Below are 14,268 nucleotides of genomic sequence, written 5' to 3' on the forward strand. Positions count from 1 at the left end.
TCATACATACCCTTCATGGTATTCAGCAACTTTCTGTTTACTCAATATATTCTTAATACTTTCCACTATCATTGTCTATCCACCGTCATATGCTTTCCCCAAATCCATGAAGGCCGCATACAACTTCTTTCCCTTCTCTAGAAACTTTTCCGCTAATGACCTACGAATGAATATCTGGTCAACACAACCTCTTCCCTTCCTATAACCTCCCTGTTCTTCTCCAACTAATTCCTCTGTTATTTCCCTTTGTCAATAAGTATCATACCATATACTTTACCTATTAGACTAAGAAGACAAATGCCCCTATGATTACCACACACTTCTTTTTCCCATTTTTTCCTTGGTAAAGGAGATTAATTATACCAGACTTCCAATCCTCTGGGACATTACCTACCTCCCAGGTCAATCTGCATATCTTCCACATCCATTCTACTACTATCTCTCCCCCATGCTTCAGCATTTCACTACAGGCTTTATCAATTCCTGGGGTTTTCCCCATTTTGACTTTTTCCATTGCTTCCACAACCTCTATCTTGCTGATTTCTTCCTCTCTTCTCACATCCCTCCTTCTCACAGCCATTCCCAAGCCACTTATATTCACATTACTTCCATTTTCTATGTTCAACAATTCCTTAAAGTGTTCTCTCCATCTGCTCACTTTTTCTCCCTACTCCACTAGTAATCTACCATTTATATCTTTCACTCCCAAACTAACTTCTTTAACACCCTGTCTAATGCTCTTTACCTCTTTACAGAAAATTTTCTTACATTCCCTCCACTTTACACTCAAATTCGTTGCAAATTCCTCATCCACTCACTTCTTACTCTAACTAATTTTTTCACCTCCCTCTTCCTATCTACATAAAACTCTCTCTTCTGTCTCTCAACCTCCTCCACACCCCTGTTTCTCGTCTACTCACTAAATGCTTTCTTCTTTTATGCCACAGCCTGTCTCACCTCTTCATTCCACCATGCTGTTCCTTGCACCCCCTTTTGTCTTCCTTTCACCCCACATGCTACCTCACATGCTGCACAGATTTCTTCTTAGAATATCTTGCACACACCTTGCACGTCCACCATCTGCTCCAAATCATATTTACCCAATCGTTCCTCCACTTCTCTCTTATATTCTAAATTTTTTCCATCTTCTTGTAACCTACTTCCTTGTATGAACTACTTCCTCCTTTCCTTCCCTTTTTCTATTCCTCCATTTCATTCGAACCCTGATCTTCACCACCACCAAGTGGTGGTCAGAAAGTCCACTCCCTCAACCCCTAAATGCTCATGCATCCATTACACACCTTCTCATTCTTTCATCCACACACACGTAATCAATCATTACCTTCCGTTCATTCAGTTCACATAACATGAAGAATAACAACCAATGCCTAATGCTATGGTCCCTTTATCTCCAGGATTCTAACATTGTAATAAAACATATAAAGGGGAAAGAAAACATCTTGGATGACACACTTTCTCGAGTTTACAGTGATGTTTCGTAGCCTCCTTCCTTTCCTCCGTAACATCACTCTAGAGGGGGAGGTGTTACGTACAACAGTTATGTATAAAGATTATAGATAATTTAATATCTATATTGGGAAGTATTTAAGTTTGGGGTTCACCAGTTTCAAGCTTCATTTGTGGTCATTCATTGCTTTCCTTTCTGATTTTCATACTTTGAACCACTATCTCTTCTTCTCTTGTAAAGTTTTTCTGCTTCGTTCTTGTCTTAAAGAGTGTACCTCTAGCCACTCTTGCCCTTCTCAGGCAGTTCACTTAAGACCTCACCAAGGTCATCAACTGTGCATCTTACTCTCTCATCCAGTGTTAAGTAGTGTTACGTGTTATGATCAGTGATCTCTCTCATATCATTCATTTCAGTCCGGTGAACCTCGGTTATCATGTATATGTATCACTTTCCATACATGATTAACTTGTATATTAGTAAACTGAGTTTTGTTTTCTTAAATTATGATTCAGTTTATGTTTATCTTGTTCACCTATATCATTTTCTGTCTGTCTGTTTATGCTGTTGGTTCCAGAAGTCTCTTAAGAAAAATAAGCATAGTAAAAATCTACTTTATTGAATTAAAGAACCTGGTACTGAAACCGACATTCATAACAACCAAGAAAACCATGAAAAAAGAAAAACACTGAAAACCAAAAAAACACCCTACCTACAGTATACAGGTAACTCGCACGGAACACGTGGGTTTCGTTCCTACCGTGTCGTGTTAGGTGCGAAATTGCGTATACAGTAATCCCGCATTTTTTGCGGATTTTTTGTCTACGGTTTTGCCCTCTCGCGGATTTTCTTAGCATTAATAAGTTCAACAAAAATATCCTTGAATATACAGAAAAAAAAAAAAAATTGAAATTCCCGCAGCTTCCAATTGTAGCGCGGTAAACTCACGCCACCCTCTGTCCCTTTCCCGTGGCCCCTCTGCCAGTGTTACCATATCTAGCATAATTTTATTCTTTTAGCATAATTTTGATCAAATTTTCGAGTCTGGAATATTTTTTAGCATATTAGAAGTTTTAGAATCATTCTAGCATAATTTAGAATGGAATGGAATATTTTTAGAATAATTTTATAAAAGCTACAAATCAGAGAGAGAGAGAGAGAGAGAGAGAGAGAGAGAGAGAGAGAGAGACGAATAAGGTAAGATGTTTGAATAGTTGGTTACTTTCAGTTTGGGCTTGGTTGGGTTGGATTAGGTTAGGTTAGGTTAGGTTGGATTAGGTTAGGTTAGGTTAGGTTCGGTTAGGTTAGGATAAGTTTGAGCTTTGTACTTTACCCATGAAACCTAGGTTTTTCCGATGGATTTTGGTATGATTCATTCGATTTTCAGCTTCATTTCAGTCGGAAATGACCATTTTCTGTGTTTCCCCCCCTCCCTATAACCACCGATTCCCCAAAGATCCCTCATTATTTCAGGGGGATGGGGGGGGGTCATATATCAAAATCTGGTTATTTCCGACGGAAATGATGCTCAAAATCGAACGAATCACATCAAAATCCATCAGAAAAACGTAAGTTTCGTGGGAAAAAGCAGTATGGGTAGATACCGATATTTATCCTCTTACTGTATGTAGGTTCATTTTAATATTTTCATAGTAAACAATATATAATTAATATGTTGCACGAATATGTATAGAATTTTATCATTTAGCTTCAAGTTAGCATAATTCATTTTTTACTTGGAACAAATATGCTCAATCTAGCATAATTTTTTCATTGCCCTAGCATAATTTCGTTGTTTGGATATGGCAACACTGCTCTCTGCCTCGCATTCTTCAGTCCACACCTGACTGCCTTAAGTGGCTGTTGTGGTTGTAACCACACTATGATATGAGCCTCTTGCTTTCCACATGGCCCCAGGACGTAAGCCAGCCTCACCAAAGGCTAATAATACAATTAGTAAGAACTCCAAAGTGACAAAACGATCAAGTTATGACCTTAGCAGAGAAAATTGTGTTACTGGACAAGCTAAGAAACGACCGTGCGAGTGTTTGCTATCACCAGTTAATGCATCTTTTTATTTTGTACTGTTTTGTTAATAAATGTGTAGATAATTGTGTATTACAGTACGGTGTTTACGTTTTTCCTTCATAATGGAGTATGTGCGTTCAATCTTGTAAGAAGGTATTTCGGGATGAGTATGGAGGTTTCGGGACAATTCGCAGTCACAACAAACACAAAACAATTCGCCTTCATTAATAAAGATAGCTATGGGTGACGCTAGAATATAATTCAAAGGCGACTACAGCGAGGAAGAAACAAGTTAATTATTGACTAAAGGTGCAACTAATAAATAATATCCAGAACCTACGCTACTGAATATAGACTTTGCTGGATCCCCCTGAAGTATAGTTATTAAAGTATTGATTAATTAATAATAAGTATATTGATGAAAGTATTGATTAGTATATTTATAGAATGGAGGGGAATCGTCCAGGGTGCGAATTGTTCTGAATGGGAATCGTCCATGTTTTGACGGGAAATTGTCTGACGGCGAATTGTCTCGCAATCAGTATGGACATGGACTGTGTGATGGGCAGCATGGTGGACACAAGTGCAAGTTTTCAATTGTTAATAGAGTATTCGCGGAATTGACTTTTCGCGGGGGTTACAAGAACGTAACTACCGCGAAATATGCGGGATTACTGTATTTAAACAACTCCGTATTTTGCTCCCTAGACCCTCCAAATGTGTTGTTTTGCTGTTATCTGTCACTGGTAATCACTAGAAAGCACTTTAAGTGGTTAGAAGGTTTATTTAATGTTATAACTCACAAATACAGTACTCCACAGCAAAACTTCAACACACAAATACTGTACATAAACACAACGAAACATTCCGACGCCGATCATAGGTAATCATATAAATCAGGTTAACTGGTACCAGTGCTTTAACTTACAAGTACATACCAGAACAGTACATATTTAACTTAGAAATGCAGTACTGTGATATCGAATGATTTCAGCACATAATCTGTTAGGAATGGCTGGTAAAAAAAAATGTTATGAATACATTTTCACCTTTTTGATATACGTTTATGGTAGTTTTGAGTTATTTTTTAGGTTATCGTTGTGCCCAAGCTTGGAAAAGGGAGCGAAAGAGTTGAATTTTCAGTCCTAAATGAGAAAACTGCACGTCCTCCAAGGCTAGACTCTGCCACGGGAGAATAAAGTAGAGGGTCAGTCCGATCAGCAATAAGGAAGTTGTGTCACAACTTCCAGCTTCCACACCACGAGAATGGCTACAAATAGAATTGTAATGCAGTTTCAGAACTAACATTAAGTCTAATTATTATGAATACAGTTACAAAGCAGAAATAAATACGTTTACAGACGGGAAAAACGTACTTCTTCCGTCATGTTCATCTTTATCATTTTACGTTCTTTATCATTTTACCTTGTTATTTTTGCAATATATATTGCTGTCTCATAAACAGGGTGGTTGTGTTTTGAAAGGGAGGAAAAAGATTGTATTTTCTGTCTGGGTCGAGATAATGGGTGTAACTATGTGTGGTTAGGCATGGCCAAGAGCGAAAAAATCATACATCCACTCATCACGATAGCAGATGGTGAACTGACAGAGTGACAGATGATACATGAGAGGGTGAAGTCAAGGTCAGTCTCATGTCCCAGATTTTCGTTCACTTCCCGAAAGTTTTCACAGTTTTCTACACGTTGCATTGCATCAAATGATCCAAACCATTACAGCAAACCTGAGCAAACAGGTAAAGATACGAAGACAAAAATGTATTTTTCTCTTATTATAAGTCTTTAACGAACAAACAAAAAAGGCAATATTCCGACGCCGATCATGGGTAATCATATAAATTAGATTAACTGGTTACAAGGCTTTATTTAATGCTTTAATTGCTTCTAAGTACATACCAGAACAGTAAATATTTAACTTACAAATACAGTACTGTAGAAAAGCAGTACAGTAAGAGTTTAATGAACAAACAAAAAAGGCAATATTCCAACGCCGATCATGGGTAATCATTTAAATCAGGTTAACTGGTTACAAGGCTTTATTTAATGCTTTAATTGCTTACAAGTACATACCAGAACAGTAAATATTTAACTTACAAATACAGTACTGTACAAAAGCAGTACAGTAAGAGTTTAACGAACAAACAAAAAAGGCAATATTCCAACGCCGATCATGGGTAATCATATAATTCGGGTTAACTGGTTACAAGGCTTTATTTAATTATTTAACTTTATTTAAGTGCTTACAAGTACAGTACATACGAGAACAGTAAATATTTAACTTACAAATACTGTACAGTACTGTGGAAAACACGAACAAATAAAAAAGGCAATATTCTGACTGGTTATAAGACTTTATTTCTTGCTTTAACGTTATTTAATAGTACTTTAAGTTGCACATAAACTTACCAGAACAGTACAGTGCTGTAAATATTTAACTTACAAATACTGTGCTACTGTACTCGAGAATGTCTCACTCACTGAATAATTTCCCGCCTAGATCGTCTCGTAATCAAAACAAACCGTGCGCTGCGGTGACGTTCGAGGATTTGATCTTTCAAAGGCCTCTCCTGCGTTAATTTGTAGTTTTCATAATGGTTCTTTAATCTTACATTGTCTTATATGTATCCCAGCCCTTAACGTGTATAATTGCGAGCGCATTCCGTGAGATTGTGTTCCGTGTGCGTTACCTGTACACTACTGTATGTACAATACCCCTCCAAATTTTGGCACTGTTTTCAGGTCAGTCTGCCATATTTAGACATCAAAACACATAGGAATATCCAGAGTAATGCTGAACACCAAGATAACCATGAAAAAAAAAACAATGAAAACCAAAAAAACACCCGACCCCTACACAACTGTATGTTCAGTACCCTCCTAATTTTGGCACTATTTTCAGGTCAATCTGCCATATTTAGACATCAGAACACACACAGGAATATCCAGAGTAATGTGAAACACCAAGAAAACCATGAAAAAAAAAAAAAACACTGAAAACCAAAAAACACCCTACCTACAGGTATACACTACTGTATTTATAGTACCCATCCTAATTTTGGCACTGTTTTCAGGTCTATCTACCATATTTAGACATCAAAACACACATAGGAATATCCAAAGTAATGCTAAACACCAAGAAAACTATAAAAAAAAAAACATTGCAAACCAAAAAACACCCGACCTATACACCACCACGTACAGTACCCCTCCTAATTTCAGCACTGTTTTCAGGCCAACCTGCCATTTTTAGACATCAGAACATACATAGGATTATACATATTAAACATCAACAAAACAATGCATAAACAACAAAATTCCATAAAAAAACTGACAACAGTTTAAAAATCTGTTGCCTGTGACGTGTGATTGCTCCCGGGGCTCCAAAAAAAATCCACGGCCAAATATGCCACTGTAAATAGGTTATATTGGTATAAATCGTGCAGTATACCATCATCTTTGCTGGTATTTATACTATAAAAAAGCTAATAAAAACACATAAAACTAACCCCTTAACCGCGGGGCGTCACTTTCGTGACGCTCGGGCACAATGGATCATACCGTGGGGCGTCACTTTTGTGATTCTGTGTTATTTTGAATTCTCCCGGGCTTACAAGTGGTGGCTTGTATCATCTATCAGTACTGCCAATGTCCAACACTAATCAGCACTCCAAATCTCATCTGTACTCCCATCCTTTGTTGACAATTTAGCTATTTTTCTCCGTTCCTGACCCCTCCCCACCTCCCCTCCATTACCCTCTCCTCTCGCCAGCCCGGCCATGCTGTGCCGAGCAAAATCTTCCCCAGAATTTTCCACTGATTTCATCCATTGAAATAAGCCCTATGCCCTATTCTTATACAAAATAATATATACCAAAAAGAAATAAGGTAAATAATAGTGTTATACACCTGGAATTGGCTAATTATCACCTGACAACACCTCATGTGCACTCGCTCGCTAATTTCCCTCGGTAATTTCCCCTTTGAAATATGCCGTATAATCTATTCTCATAATAAAAATATATATATGAAAGGAAGGGAGAAGCCTAAGTGATATTTACATTCACCTGGAACTACCTATTTTTTTATGTATTGTCGAGATTTCCTACCAATCATTTTTTTAGCATGTACTGCTAATGTCCTACAATAGTCAGCACTCCTTCTCTCATCTGTACTCCCATCCACTGTTGACAATTTAGCCATTTTCCCCCGTTCTTGGCTCCCCTCCCTACCTACCCTCCATTAACCTCTCTCCCCTCCCCACCTCCCCTCCATTACCCTCTCCTCTTGCCTGCCCGGCCGCGCTGCACTAAAGCAAAGCTTCCCCGGAAATTTCCACTGATTTCATCCATTGAATAAGCCCTATGCCCTATTCTTATACAAAATAATATATACCAAAAAGAAATAAGGTAAGTGATAGTGCTATACACCTGGAACTGGAATTATCACCTGACAACACCTCACATGCACTCATTTGATAATTTCCCACGGTAGTTTCCCCTTTTGAAATATGCCGTATAATCTATTCTCGTAATAAAAATATATATAAGAAAGGAAGGGAGAAGCCTAAGTGATATTTACATTCACCTGGAACTACCTATTTTTTTATGTATTGTCGAGATTTCCTATCAGTCATTTCTTAGCATGTATGTTAGCAGCTGTAACCCTGTTATCATTGTCAACCCTTGCCTGCCCATATACGCTGCGTCATTCAGTTCCTTGTCGTCCTCTGAGGTCAAACCATGTTGCGCTCTTGCCCCGCCATTTCCGCCGCTTCTGCGCCCATTGCAAAGGGCCCAGTGACCTCAACCCCTAGAAAAACTCGTGGGGGAAGCAGGAAAGGACTAAGTGACTCAGCAGTGGAACGTGAACTTGCTGAATTATCAATGATAATGATGGATAGTGACTTTGATCTTTCAGGAGAATCGTGTGATGAGCCGGGGGAGGAAATCGTGACAGAAACTCCTAATACGAGTGCTTCAGTGTCCCAAGTTATCCCTAGCCCCAAAGGAAAGGAGACCTTAGTGCAGCAAGGGAAGGAATTTGGGAAGGGAGTGAAAAGGCGGTGGGTTAGCCCCAGAACAATGGCCCCGCGTGACCCAGCCCGCCATGAGTCCCGAGGTGAATCACCTCCCCGCTCCCCCAGCCCTACTTCACTAATTTCTTCCTCATCTTCAGCGGAATTTTCTCCTGAGTCTTCGTCGTTGGAGTCTCCACCAGCACCAACAGTGAAGGTAGGCCGTAGGGGAAGAGGTAAATCCCTGACACGTAAAAGTAGAGTAGCAAGTAGAGTAAGGGCTGCTAGTGCTAATCGGCAACCTAGGGTCAGTGAGAGTGACCTTGAAACAGCCCAGTCTGCCTCACAGCCACCCTCCACCCTCACTCACCCTACACTGCCACGACAGGGAATCCTGGATGCCTTCGCGTGGATGGAAGGTTCCAATTTCGTCCCTGAACATCTAAATTTTGACAAGAGTTCCTCAGGGATACAGCCTGCCTTCACTCTTGACGAGGATGCTGAGTGTGTGGACTTCCTTTTGGCCTTCCTCGATGATGAAGTCATGCAGCACATAAGTGATGAGACAAACAGGTACGAATCACAACGTCCTGCAAGTGGTGCAAGTACAGCGAAGATGCAACAGTGGACCATGCTGGGAGTGCAGGAGCTGTATGTGTTCTTCGCCCTCATGCTTCTCATGCCACACTCAAAGAAGCATGAGTTGGAAGAATACTGGTCCACGGGCCCCTTACTACCCTCACCCACCTTCAGTAAGTACACTCGCTCCAGAAAGTATTGGTGCACTGTGGGTCTGATACCATCCGAAATGATTCAACCATGTGGCAGTGACAGCCCGTTAATACCTGCATATATTATAACATTTACAGCCATTCCCTATGCATTATGAAGGACACAAGAGGTGACTGATATAGCAGTCATCTACCGCCTGGGATGCCAGCGTGTGGGAGGACAGAACAGCAATTTCCAGTTTCCTTTGTTCTGTGTGTCATAATATTTAACACATATTCTGCACCGATACTTTTTGGAGCGAGTGTACATGGCCAGAGATCACTTCCGGAACATCATGGGAAACCTGCACTTCGCCAACAACGATGTACCTTCCCAAACCGACCCACTCTGGAAGATCCGGGAGATTCTGAGTAGAATGAAGGATAAGTTTATGTCATTCTTCCACCCCTTTCAGAAGGTTGTCATAGACGAATCCTTGGTTTTGTTCAGAGGACGTCTTACGTTGGTACAGTACATTCCAAGCAAACGTCATCCCTTTGGAATCAAGTTCTTTGTACTGTGCGAATGTAAGACGGGATACATCCTTGACTTCGTCATCTATTCAGCCAGCACTGTCGATCTGGACAAAACACACCCCCTTGGCTTCTCAGGCTGTGTAGTGAGAGTGCTGCTTGAAAGGTATTTTGGTGGGAATCATGTGCTGTATACAGACAATTATTATACGGCACTGAAAGATGCTAAATATCTTTCAGAGCACGGCATCGGCTCCTGTGGCACTGTGAAGAGTAATTGTGCCCACTTCCCCAAATTCCCAGAGGCAGGAAACTTGCACCGAGGAGACGTGCACCTACGCAAGTCTGAGAAGATGCTGGCAATACAGTGGCATGACAAGAGGGTCGTGCACATGCTCACCACCGTACACAAGGGGGAAATGAAAGACAGTGGGAAGGTCGACCGTAGGACAGGCGAACCTGTGAGGAAACCTGATGCTGTCATAGACTATAATATCAACATGCAGCTGGTGGACAAGTCCGACATGATGATTGGAGAGGTTGCCTGCCTCAGGAAGAATACTAGGTGGTACAGGAAAGTTTTTCTGCATCTCATTGACATGACGATGCTGAACACCTTCATCCTGTACGAGATGAAGGTAAAGCCACCCAAGTCCTTCTCCCTGAGGTTGTTTGCCAGGACTTGTGTTCAGCAGCTTCTTGAAAGATATGATAGGGTGACAGCAGCAGCTCCAAGGCGCCATGCAGTAAGACTACCCGACAGACTTGAGCAGAGGGCGTACATGGATCGGCACAGACTGGTGCAAATGCCTGCCACAACCAAGAGGATGGCTGCGATCCGCAGGTGCCAGGTGTGTGCACATACCATCCGACGCACACCTGAGCACAAACGCACCTCTTGGCAGTGCGCTGAGTGCCAGGTTCCCCTCTGCGTTACCTGCTTCTTTGATTACCACAGCCTGAAGCAGATCTAAAAGTGCAAGTGGAAAATGTAAATAATGAGTAAATCATTCATTCATTCATTCATTGCCAGACGCCATGTATCCCAGACGGGGTGGCCAAAGGCTTAGAGTTAATTGTTTTACAGGGAGGGGCACTAATCCTCCACCAACCCCACTTGACGTAGGGATGCCAACAGCATCTGGTGTTCCCAGGCGGTCACCCATCCAAGTACTAACCAGACCCAACGTTGCTTAACTTCGCTGATCGAACGGGAAGCGGTGTACTCAACGTGGTATCGCCGTTAGCAAATAATGAGTAAATAATGTGTAAATAATGTGTAAATATTAAGTGAAAGCAATGGATGAAAATATGATGGAACAGTGTAATACTGTTTTATAAGTTACTGCAAGTGACAGTGCATTACATAGTGTAAGTAAAATAGAAGTGTAAATATTGAAAATACAATAGAAAATGTAAATAGAAATGTAAATAATTAGTAACATAAAAATATGAGTACAAATACTTGAAGTTATGACAGTGTTAGTGAAACCGTGGCTCTCTACGTATTTTCCTGAAAGAGAAATTGATTGCCTACAGTGACAATAAACTACTATTACTGAAGGAAACTTATCGATAAAGACTGAAGATATATATAGGTGTTATATAGTAATAGGAATATAAAGTCTGAGTCTTTTTATAAATAATAAATGACACAACACTAGCGGCGAACGAGCACAAGTGGGAAGGTCATATGCTCTCGCAATTTTCATTACTTTCACCATGTTTTTTTTGGAGTATGGATTCCAAACTATTTGAAAATCATAGAATAGTGTTTCTAGTGATAATATCAGGCTGTGGTAATCATATTACGGGTTGTCGGGAAGTGTAAAGTGGAGACTTCGTTACCCAACTTCAGAGGTCTCCACAAGTCCCTACGGTACTTGACGAAGGCTCAACAAACATCCCAGGAGAAAGCTGAAGGTATGTGCCATATGCATATGTAATTTTAATATTCTAGGACTAATAACTGATTTTTGGCAAATATTTTTAGAGAGTCTGTCGGAGCGCGAATATGCCCGCGGGACACGCAAGTCAAAGCAAAACAAGCCCGTGGTTTAGGGGCTAATCAGTAAAAGTACAGACATGCAGCAATAATAAAGTGTCCAGGAGTAAAACTTACCTTCATACAAATCCTATCATCCTAGTTCATAATTTTGCCAAAACATTCCGTGAATTAAGCATAAGTCCAGATGCGGAATTTGATGAGCTTTCTCATGGACTTTGCAGATTTTCGATACAACCAACTGTAGTCAAATAAACCCCCCCCCCAAAAAATGGAAAACTCATGGGTCAGTGTTATCACCACAGAGGAGGGCAGCAACTGAAGGAGTGAGGGGGGAGCCAGGAGGGTATGGAGGAGGGACAGGAGGGATGGAGAAGCAAGGCTGTGGGCAGGATTTTCCTCCTTCCGTCAACAGGCGGACGGGCACTTCTGCCGTAAATTTACTCGTGGCTTGCAGTCTGTTAGATGCTGAGTGGCCATGCGGAAACAAAACTCACCATGACCAGGGGACTTTCAACCTTCTTCATAGAGGTAAACGCAGCTGTCGCTGAACATGTACTTGTGGCTTGCAGTCTGTGTTTGATGGAGGTGGTGGTTGGGAAAGACTTAGCCCCCATGGCCGTGCAACATTAGACATTTGGTACAGAATGCATACAGAAATTTTGACACCGCTTGCAAGTTACAGTCGTATTACTCGGCTGCCGGAAGTTCACTGGGAGTGATAGGACGAGTGCACGACTTTGACCATTCAGTACAGGGGCAGACAGACATTTTAGCTCTAGTCGTGGGTTACAGACTATTTCTCACTCACGGCTTGAGCCCAGCGGCCATGATACCAAATATTTAAACATGTCGGCTGGCTGGCCAAAGTTCTCAGGGACTTTTATGTCCGGATAATAGCAAGTAAATTTGGATAATGGTTTAATAGAGCCAAGGCCCAGCATCCGGATAATGAACACGTCCGATAAATGAGGGACTACTGTACTTAGTTTGTGTCAGCCAAAGAGGAACTCTGATATTTCACAGAGGGATATGAATAAGGTTTTATCATTTGGCACTGGTGAGGGAATGAGGTGATCATTCAGTATGTCTGCTGATGCACCTTGGGATAATGGGTGTAGTGAATCACTCATTAACCCCATGGGGTAGGGCACTGTTTATAAAATTGACCATCGGGAAGGGGCATCTTTCGCAAAAAAAATAGGTGATTTTTCAAAAATTGCTCCTATGAAAATTATTAAACCAATCATAAAAATCTTTATATCCAGCAAAGTACAACTCATTAGCTTTAAAATGAGTGGTGTTCCAATATCCCATGGTTATTTATCGTAGCGCTGTGGCTGGGAACGTAAGAGTCTCTAAACGTTCTGGAAGGGGCACCGACATCCCAGTGACACACATTCCAGAACGGGGACCGACCTTCAGGTCAGCAAAGAGATCAATGGTTTTAGCAATTGGTGATAACATTTTCTCTTTTGGTGCACTACAGACTGTTCTGTCTGAAGTAGCTTACTTGCTAAATGAAGGGACTATTGGCATCAAATCTGGGCCTGACCCTGACTTGGGAACATACTTGTGTCCCAATGACCTCATTCATTCTTGGTAGGGCAATGTATGAAGTCCCAATTTGGGTTACAGACAGAGACCAGAGATCACAGAAAGAGACTACAAAATGACTGAAAAAGTGGTCTCATTCTGGGAAAGATGGAATCATGATTTTTTTCTGACAATGATCGCTGGACAGAAATGGCACACTAAACGTAGGAATATGAGATCACGCGACATTTATCTTAATTCAGGAACAATGCTGTATGGGGAACTGGGAGATGGCACAAGTAGTGATAGATGAGTCAGGTCACGATGGTAAAGTTAGGGATGATACGGCACAGTACAAAACTCAGAGTTCAGGTAGCACATACAAAGGTCAAAATGATTTAGTGATGAAACATTCTGTTCATCACTTAGTGGTGATTTTGCCAAATGAAGAGCAGGATGGAGCTACAAAGGATATCTAAATTTGGAGTGTTTTCAGTAATAACCCGTGGATTGTGCAATTACCTTTTGCTATCCCACCCCGTGGTGCGCCAAAATGAAAAAAAAAAGAAAAAATATATACAGTAATCCCTCTAATATCCGAACGCCCAATATCCGAACATCCCCACTAACCGGACATAATCCTCCTGGGATCCAATATTCCCAAAATGGACCAAAAACCGCAAAAAATTCGAAAAAAATCTGACTTTTTTCCCTCCCATAATTTGAAATTCCCGCCTGGCGCCAAACAGCTGTTACACCATGGTCCCTTCACCCCTTCCTTCCTCCCCCTCCCCCCTCCCCTGTCAGGTTGCCATTTGGTATTTTTCATTACCAAGTGTGGGCCAATTTGATAATGAAAAATTCGTTTGGTAATGCATTAGAATAATGCATTACCAAATGGATTTTTCACATGTATGAGGATACACAGGATGGAGATGGTGGATTGTTTGCTCTCTCTG

The 14,268-nt window shown here is 41.0% G+C and overlaps 1 protein-coding gene and 1 non-coding gene across 3 annotated transcripts in view; both read right to left on the minus strand.

Moving 5' to 3' along the window:
* LOC145417320 (putative protein FAM10A4) overlaps positions 1-14,268 on the minus strand; it is a 427,645-nt gene that overhangs the window by 38,807 nt on the left and 374,570 nt on the right. The window lies entirely within an intron of this gene.
* On the minus strand, positions 10,898-11,016 carry LOC145417664 (5S ribosomal RNA). Its single transcript, XR_013900529.1, has one exon. It is a non-coding gene; the product is annotated as a 5S ribosomal RNA (ribosomal RNA).

The sequence above is a fragment of the Coenobita brevimanus genome, chromosome 110, assembly GCF_032717465.1.
Source record: "Coenobita brevimanus isolate Jiangsu-jjx chromosome 110, ASM3271746v2, whole genome shotgun sequence".
NCBI classification, from domain to species: domain Eukaryota; kingdom Metazoa; phylum Arthropoda; class Malacostraca; order Decapoda; family Coenobitidae; genus Coenobita; species Coenobita brevimanus.